Source organism: Chiloscyllium punctatum, chromosome 28 (genome assembly GCF_047496795.1).
Source record: "Chiloscyllium punctatum isolate Juve2018m chromosome 28, sChiPun1.3, whole genome shotgun sequence".
Classification (NCBI taxonomy): domain Eukaryota; kingdom Metazoa; phylum Chordata; class Chondrichthyes; order Orectolobiformes; family Hemiscylliidae; genus Chiloscyllium; species Chiloscyllium punctatum.
In genome coordinates, this window is record NC_092766.1 from 65,205,684 (window position 1) to 65,215,909 (window position 10,226).

Here is a 10,226-nt window from a genome sequence, read left to right on the forward strand (position 1 = left end):
GATGGTGACATCTTAAAAAATTGTTCATATTACAGAGGAGGAAGTGCTGATGTCTTTAAATGCATAAAAGTGGATAAATCCCCAGGACCCGATCGATCAGGTGTAGCCTAGAACTCTGTGGGAAGCTAGAGAACTGATTGCTGGGACTCTTACTGAGATACTTGTACCATTGATAGCCACAAGTGAGGTACCAGAAGACTGGATGTTGGCGAACGTGGTGCCACTGTCGAAGAAAAGTAGTAAGGACAAGGCAGGGAAATATAGACCAGTGAGACTCACGTCAGTGGAGGGCATATTGTTGCAGGGAATCATGAGGGACAGGATGAACATGTATTTGGAAAGGCAAAGACTGATTAGGGATAGTCAACATAGCTTTGTGTGTGGAAAATGATGTCTCACTAACTTGATTGAATTTTTTGCAGAAGTAACAAAGAGGATTGATGAGAGCAGAGCGGTGAACGTGATCTATATGGACTTTAGTAAGGCATTCGATAAGGTTCCCCATGGGAGACTGTTTAGCAAGGTTAGATTTCATTGGAGTACAGGGAGAACTAGCCAGTTGGATACAGAACTAGCTAAAGGTAGAATACAGAGGCTGGTGGTGGAGTGTTGTTTTTCAGATTGGAGGCATGTGACCAGTGGAGTGCTGTTTTTCAGATTGGAGGCATGTGACCAGTGGAGTGTCACAAGGATCGGTGCTGGGTCCACTACTTTTTGTCATTTATATTTGCCTGTGAGTATAAGAGGTATAGTTAACAAATTTGCTGATGACACCAAAATTGGAGGAGTACTGGACAACGAAGAATGTTACCTCAGATTACAAGAGGATCTTGATCATCTGGGCCAATGGGCTGAGGAGTGTCAGGTGGAGTTTAATTTAGATAAATGTGAGATGCTGCATTTTGGGAAAGCAAATCTTAGCAGGACTAATACTCTTAATGGTGAGGTCCAATGGAGTGTTGCTGAACAAAGAGACCTTGGAGTGCAGGTTCATTGTTCCTTGAAAGTAGAGGAACAGGTAGGTCGGTTAGTGAAGAAGGCTTTTGGTATGCTTTCCTTAACTGTTCAGAGCATTGAGTACAGGAGTTGCGAGGTCATGTTGCAGCTGTACAGGACATTAGTTAGGAGACTTTTGGAATATTGCGTGCAAATCTCTTCACCTTCATATCGGTAGGATGTTGTGAATCTTGAATGTTTTCTAAGAAGATTTACAGGGGTGTTGCCAAGTTTGGAGGGTTTGAGCTATAGCTGGTGGTTGAATGGGCTATGGGTATATTCGCTGGAACGTTGGAGACTGAGGGGTGACCTTAAAGAGGTTTATAAAATCATGAGGGCCATGAATGGGGAGATAGACAAGGTCTTTTCCCTGGTGTGGGGGAGTCCAGAACTGGAGGGCATATGTTTAGGTTGGGAAGGAAAAATATAAAAGAGATGCAAGGTGCAACCTTTTCACACAGAGGGTGGTTTGTGTATGGAATGAGCTGCCTGAGGAAGTGGTGGTAGTAAGTACAATTGCAACATTTAGATGGTGTCTGGATAGGTATATGAATAGAAAGGATTTAGAGGGATATGGGCTGAGTCCTGACAGGTGGGACTAGATTGCTTTGTGTTATCTGGTCGGCATGGATGGGTTGGACCGAAGGAACTGTTTCCATGCTGTACATCTCTTTGACTCTGTGACTGTAATTTAGAAATGACAATAATTTGATATGTACTGTCAAATAAATGGTTTATATCATTATATTGTAGTCTACAATAGTTGAAATCTTGCTATTTTTAGAATGAATGATAAAGAACAAAGAACATTTCAGCACAATAACAGACCCTTTGGCCCTCCAAGCCTGTGCTGATTCAGATCCTCCTATTTTCTAAACGTGCCACCTATTTTATAAGAGAATGTATCCCTCTGCTGCCTGCCCATTCATGTGTCTGTCAGACAATCTTAGATAACGCTATTGCACCTGCCCCGATCTCCTCTGCTGGTAACACGTTCCAGGCTGACACTACCATACGTGTAAAGAACCTCCCACATATATCTACCCTAAACCCTTCCCCTCTCACTTTGAACTCATGACGCCTAGTAATTGAGTTCCAAAATCGGGGAAAAAGCTTCTTGCTATCCACCCTGTCTATATCTCTCTTGATTTTGTAGACCTCAATCAGGTCCCCCTCAACCTTTGTCTTTATAATTAAAATAATCCTAATCTGCTCAATCTTTCTTCATAACCAGCACCCTCCATACCAGGCAACATCCTGGTGAACCTACTCTGCACTTTATTCAAAGCATCCACATCCTTTTGGTCATGTGGTGACCAGAAATATATGCAGTATTTCAAATGTAGTGAAACTAAAGTCCTATGCAACTGTAATATGATCTGCCAACGTTTGGACTCAACAGCTGATTCAATGAAGGAAAGCATGCCTTATGTTGCCTTGACCAGTTTACTGTCCTGCGTTGTCACCTTCAGGAAACAATGGACCAAGGTCTCACTGTATGTCAATTTTCCTCAAGACTTTTCCATTTACTGTATTGTTGCTCTTGAACTGGATCTTCCAAAATGCATCGCCTCGCATTTGCACAGTCTGAACTCCATCTGCCATTTCTGTGCCCTCTCTCCAATCTATCTATATTCTGCTGCATTCTCTGACATTCCCCTTCACTGTCTGCTACTCCACCAATCTTGGTGTCATCTGCAAACTTGCTAATCAGGCAATCGATACCTTCCTCCAAATCATTGACATATATCACAAACAACAGTGGTCCCAGCACAGATCGCTGTTGCATACCACTGGTCATAGGTCTCCATTTTGAGAAATCCCCTTCCACTACTACTCTCTGTCTCCTGTTGGCCAGCCAGTTCTCTGTCCATTTAGATAAGACACCCTGGACCCCATGCGGCATCACCTTCTCCATCAGCCTACCTTGGGGAACCTAATAAAACACCTTACTCAAGTCCCTCAGTATCATCTCCAGAAGCTTCCCTACCACTGATCTGAGGCTCGCCGGTCTATAAATACCTGGATAATTCTCTGCTATCCTTCTTAAACAAGGAGACAGCATTAGCGATGCTCCAGTCCTCCAGGACCTCACCCATGTACAAGGGTCCTGCAAAGATATTTGTTAAAGCCCCAGTTATTTCCTCACTCACATCCCTCAGTAACCTGTGGTAGATGTCATCCAGACCTTGGAGCTTGTCTACAATTCTACCTTTTAGAATATCCAAAACTTCCTCCCTCTTTATGTCGACTTGATCCTGAGTATGCAAACATCTATTCCTAACCTCAACATCCATCATGTCCCTCTCCTTGGTGAATACAGATGCAAAGAATTCGCTCAGAATCTCACCCATTGTCTCTGACTCCATGCATAACTTTCTTCCTTTGTCTTTGTGTGGGCCAAACAGTTCTCGAGTTACCCTCTTATTGCTTATATATGAAACGTAGTCTTTGGGATTTTCCTCAACCCTGTTTGCTAAAGATATCTCATGACCACTTTTAGCCCTCTTAATTCCTCAATATTTACTGTGAAATGTGGTTCTTGTAAAGAAAATAAACATTTGTTTGTGCGAGTGGGAACTCAGACCTTTTCAAACTGTTTTGTGCCAAAAAATATTTGAAATCCGTCTCAGTGCAAATAAAAAGTAAGAGAAGAAACATCTTGGGAAGAGGAATTTTCAGCCACTGTCCCCCCAAAGTACTTCTGAGGAAGAATATAGTGAGGGCTTGTTACAGGGGAACAATTTTAACTATGGGTGTTTTGAACATGCAAATTGACTCAGTTAATCAACTTGAGAGTGATATCCTCGAATAAAAAATCATGGAGGGTATGAGAGATTATTTCTGAGAGCAGGATGGCATGGAACCAACCAGAGAATGGGCTAATTTAGATTTGATATTATGTAACAAGGAAGGATTGATGGATGAGCTTTGCCTTGGAAGGAGTAAACACAACATGCTGGAGTTTCACATTCATATTGAAAGTGTGAAGACTGAGTCATACATGAGAGTTTTAGTGTTAGCAATGTTAATTATTCTGACCTAAGGAAGCATTTGACCTGGTTGGACTGGGGGGGGGGGGGGGAGAGAAAAGGATAGTCAAATGCAGGCAAATAATTAGGGAGATACTGCAGACCGAGCAGGAGTTGCATAACGGGAAAAGAATCATCCATATCGTGATAAGGAAGTCAAGGATAACATGAAGGCAAATCCTAGTGCATATCATACTGCACATGTTAGTCACACAATGGAGGATTGGGCAAGTCAGTGGCCTCGTGGTGTTATAACTGAATTCTTATGTGATAAACCCAGATAATGTTCTGGTGACCTGGGTCCAAATCCTGCCACAGCAAGTAGGGGAGCTTGAAATCAAATCTGGAATTAAGAGACTGATGGTGGTTATGAATCGATTGCCAAGAAAAACCCACCTGGTTCACTAATGTCCTTTAGGTAAGGAAACTGCCATCCTTACTATAGATTCACCACTCTCAGGCTGAAGGCCCTTTTGACCGGGCGGGCCACCTGAAAGATTAATCTTACGTTGGGCAACAATAAATTTACCATGGAGTTACAAAAATGAATAATTATTAAAGCATGCTGTGAAATAGACCCCAGCTTTGACTAAAGTCTCTGGGCTAATCCATATGCTGCAGAATCCAGACAGGCTGCAGATACCCACAGACGGTTTGCAAACAAACCTGAAACTACAGATCCTCTAATACTCACCTGAAGTTGGACCTGAATGGGACAATGGAATGTTGCCCTTGAGCTAACCCATGGTTGAGTCTGATTGATCAGGGTAAATGAACCTGCTCATCCCATTAACAGATTCTCCTTACCTTCCCAAAAGGGCGTGAAGACTTGGAAGGATAAGAATCACCACAAAACCCCACACAGAGCAGTAACTGGAGAATAACCAAGGAAAGATAAGACACCTCCAAGATCATCACAAGAACAAGAAGACATCATCAAGTCGAGCCCGGTCAACTTCTAGTGGGGTGGTTTGTGATCATCCAAAGTTAAGTTAAAGCATACGATAATATGTAGCGTTTATCATTGTGTTATAAAACGTTTTATTGTTCGAATATTAATTGTGTTCAAAAAAACAAATATTGTTTGTAAGAGTTAACTCGGTTCTTTTGCTGAATGTAAGATTTCAATCACCTCAATCACATTGTGCACCAGCAACAGCACCTTCACATTTGCTGACTCAACCTACAAGATTATCTAGAGACAATCCTGAACTGGGACTCGCAACTCTCTTTGCACTTCAGACTTCTGATTTTTTTCTCCACTTACAAAGTACTCTATGCCTGTATTCTTCCTACTAATGTGCATCATCTCGCACTTTCCCAATTTGTACTCCATCTGCCACTTCTTTGCCCACTCTCGTAATAGTTATTCGGTTTCTCAGATATTATTTGTGCCACATGACTATCTCTGCAGTGTCATTTTCCCGTGCCCAAATAAACACTTCTGCTTCTCTTTTGCCCTTTATATGTCTAAAGTAACTCTTACAGTTGTCCTTTATATCACTTGAAAGCTTAACCTCTATTTAATCTACTCCGTCCTTATTTCTTATTTTGTTGCCATCTGTTCATCTTTGAAGCTTCCAAATCTTCTGGTTTCCCACTGCTATTTGCTATGTTATATACTTTCTATTTTCCATTTACGCTAGCCATGACTGTCCCAGTCATCCATGGTTGCCTTATCCTCGCTGTACAATGCATCTTTTACCTGGGATGAATTTCTGCTCTGACTCCTAAGTTGGTTTGAGAAACTCCCCCCATTATTGTTCCACTGTCTTTCCTGCTCGGCTCCTCTCCCAGTCAATTCTATCCAGCTCCTCCCTTGTGTCTTTGAAGATGTCTTTAGTTAGCTGTAATATTAATTCCGATTCTACTTTCTCCCTCACAAATTCAAGAGTAGATTCAATCATAGTATGATCACTGCCTCCGAAGGTTCCTTCACCTTAAGCTTCCTTATCAAGTCTGCCTCACTGCTCAGCTCTAAATCCAGTATTGCCCGTTCCCTCGTTGCCTGCACCATAAGCTGCTCCAAAAAAAGTCATCTTGTAGACATTCCACAAATTCCTTTCCTTGCAAACCAATACCACTGATTTTCCTAGTCCACCTGCATATTGAAATCCCCCAAGTCACTGTACCTTTGCCTTTCCTACATATCGTTTCTAACTTCTCGTCTATCATGCGCCCCAGCTTCTGACTACGATTTGTCGACCTGTACATAACTCCAACTGCGGTTTTTCACATTTGCGGTTCTTCAATTCTACCCACACACATTCCACACCATCTGACTCTATTTTAAGTAATGGAACTGAGTGATGCGAATGCAAAACACTTGAGCATTGTCTCAAATTTATAGTTTAGACTTGAAGTAACAATATTTCATTGTCAATTACTTTTTATAATGGCAGCAGTGTATATCTTTGGCGAAAAATTCTGTCGTTATTACGGAAGAATACAAACTTCAGCGTGGGATTCCTCCGGCTGCTCCGGTTTCCTTCCACAGTCCAAAAATGTGCAGGTTAGATGAATTGGCCAAGCTAAATTGCCCGTAGTTGAAGGGGTAAATGTAGGAGAATGGGTCTGGGTGAGTTGCGCTTCGGCGGGTCGGTGTGTGGACTTGTTGAGCCGAAGGGCCTGTCTTCACACTGTAACTAATCTAAAAAAAACTTGAAACTGTTCGAGAAGGAAGATATGAAGAGGACACGAGTCTATAAGGTTATTAAGATGGGTCATGTGAACAGGCAAATATTGGTGTATGGAACATGGTAGGAAAAATGTGTCTGTGCTAAAAGATTTTGGCGTGTTGAATAGAAACGTAGTGTATTATTTCAGTGGACATATTGGCTTTAGGCACAGAGGAACTGGACACTTGGATTACAAAATAAAAAATTTACGTGTACATCAAAGTTTTAGGGAGGTAAGAGAAATGTTGAAACTTTCTGAAACAGAATACATTTAAAGGTTGGGACGATTTTGTACAGATTTACAATGTAGTGGTGTAACCACATCGAGAGAGCGATGGCCACAATGATATTAAATACACTGAGAAAGTATACAAAGAAATACACTGTGGCCATTTTGCAAAGTAATTGACAATGAAATATTGTTACTTCAAGTCTAAACTATAAATTTGAGACAATGCTAAAGTGTTTTGCATTGGCATCACTCAGTTCCATTACTTCATTATTCCTGATGAAGGGCTTTTGCACGAAACGTTGATTTCGAAGCTATTTGGATGCTGCCTGAACTGCTGTGCTCTTCCAGCACCACTAATCCAGAATCTGGTTTCCAGCATCTGCAGTCATTGTTTTTACCACAATGATATGAAATGCAATCCAGAGAAGATTCACTCAGCTGACTCCTGGGAGGAGCGTTTATTTCAGGAGGAAATCTTGAAATAACTGGCTCTGGACCCGCTGGCGTTTAGACGAACAACATGTGGTCTTGCTTAACCTCAAAATATTTCAAGTAGCCTTTCAAGTTGAAATCTAAAACAATAGTTCAGGTTGTGTGAGAGATTACCATGAGTGGATGGAGAGTAAAACAGAAAAATGTCTCTGTTAAGAAGCTGGTGATTTGGTGTCATCCTCTCAGAGTGTTGTGTCTTTGTACAATTCTCTTCCCACATAGCGATGGAGGATAAGGCATTAAATATTCCTAAGGCAGAAGCAGGCAGATTCTTGACTAAGAATGATGCATGAACATTGTCAGGGCAAATGAGGAATGTGCGATTGAGGTCACAATCAGGTCATCCACGACATTATCACATGGTGTAGTTGTTTTGATTCCTTACTCCTGATGCTAGGTTTTACATTACTGATGTCTTTAGATACTGAAAATAAAATAACACATTTCTCACAATTTCAAAGACAGCGACAAACTCTTCAGATCAACAAAATGCCCTTGTCGTTTAATAATTATTAGAAAATCGGATTGTCTTTTTAGTTCATTTGGGATTTTAATGGAGCTGGACCAGCATTAATTGCCCTTGAGAAGTTCCAGTCCAGTTGATGTTGGTCCTTCCAACTGGCTGTTGGGTGGGAGTGCCAGCAGTGCATCTCATGTGCCAGTTTAACTGGGAGTAAATATTACTAGTGAGGAACAGCTCGCAGCATAACACACTCTTTGACAATACGAATATGTGGGAAGGAATTTATTAGTCTTCAGAGAAATAACAACCTTACACGAGAAGTCTATATAATAATGAAGCGAAGTCTGTTTCTATGTTATTGGTGAACTTAAAATAATGGTGTCAAACAGCTGGAATAGTGTTGATGCAGTGTTGGTCGATTCTTACACTGAGCATGTGAATTATCCTGAATGATTTCAGAGATGGCTGGGCTGTCCTCGGTTAAGTAAGTGCTGATACTCCATGGGATGATGCTTGTTTGTAATCTCACCACTTAATGAGCAAATTCATTTGGTTGCTGCTTCAGAATATATCAGATATTTCATGGCTTCCACCACATAGAATCATGTAATAACGACAAATCCCGTCGAGTCTGCACTACCCAGTGCTGATACAAGTGTTTTATAATGTTTGTGAGGTTACCTTCCTGAACCATCCTCCCAGGCAATGCATTGTTGACACATATCATGTTCTGGGTTCGAAAGAGATTTCACAAATCGTCTGTTTGTATATTCTGTTTGTCTTCAAACGTATTTTCCATTGTTTTTGACCCTTTGACTAAGGGGAATAGTTGTTGTGTGTTCACTCGTCCCATATATCTCATGCTATAATACACCTCTGTCAGGTTCACCCCTCACATTTCTCTGCTCCAAAAGCAAATCTAACCTGTCTTCATGGTTTGTGTTCTCCCTTGGAAGATGTAACAAGACAAAGTGCAGCATCTCACATATTTCAGTGTTACCTTTTATCAGTCATTGATCTGGCCATCTGAAAATCTGTTTGTATCCTCCTGTAACGAACACGTTCCTGCTCACTGTGACCACCTGGATAATCATTGTGTCATCTACAACATTGTTTATCATCGTCCAACATTGTTTATCATCCTCGAACATCTCCCCCCCCCCACCCCCCAAATATACCACATTCTTATCATCACAATTTATGAAGTTCAGAAACAAACCTTGATTTTCTTCCTGTTCTACCGATGTGGTTGCAGAATTTGGAATTCCAGTCTCTTGTTTTTACTATCTTGGTGAATTTACATCATGAATCAGTTGTGGTCTTTTGAGAGAGAGCCACAAACAGTATTTTGGGCTTGGAGTTGAATTCTGCTTTTATACTCCGCCCCTCTGCATGTATTTTTCATAATGCTTGGACATCATTAACCTTGGACTAGCTTTTGTCTCCTTGCCCTGCAGCATTTTCATTTTACGTGGGCCTGCAGCTTATTCTATTACAACATTCGTTGCAATAGTCAGAGCTGAAAGAACGTTTTCATCTGCAGGATGGACACAGGCTCATTCATTAATTTTGTTTGAAAGAGCTAGAGCAATGATGATAAAAATTGAATTAAATTCTGGATTATAAACACACTATAGAAGATAATTCACGTTCTCATTTCTACACTGAATTGGAAGCAAATTAAAAAAACAAACGCCCACCGTTCAGAATATTGTTTGAAAAGTGATGTCATGTTGAAATAATGCATTAAGGAAGACCATGCATCAATTTTCTTTTGAATATTGCGAGGACATTGTTCAAACAAACTGTGTTCTTGACTTTTGCTCCTTATTCTTTCAACTGATCTTCCCGTGTAATTTGCGGTGAGATCAGAGTGACTTTTCTTTCAATCGAAGCAGGACTTGACTGAGCGTGGAATCAAGGACCCTGAACAAAACTGTTATTTATGGTATGTACAGAACATTCTGCATTGAGAATGTGGACAAGAGAAAAAACAGTCTCTGCAAGGCATCTTCCAAGTTGCATGTCATCCTGACTAGGGACTAATTTGCTGATCCTTCACAAGTATTTGTTAAAAATCTTGGAATGCCCCTACAAACAGCTCTGTCTGGATCGTATCACTTCGGATTGAAGAGGTAAAACATGGCAACTCTGTGTCGCTTCATGCAGAGCCATTGAGGATGACAAATAAACTCTGCCCTTGCTCGTGCCATCCAAAACCCTGAATGAATATGTGTTGTTAAAAAATACAAAGATATTTTATGTTTTCATAGTTGTATGGAAACTCTCGGAAAGGTAAGACCTTGCTGGATGAGTAAGATGCTAGTGAAATC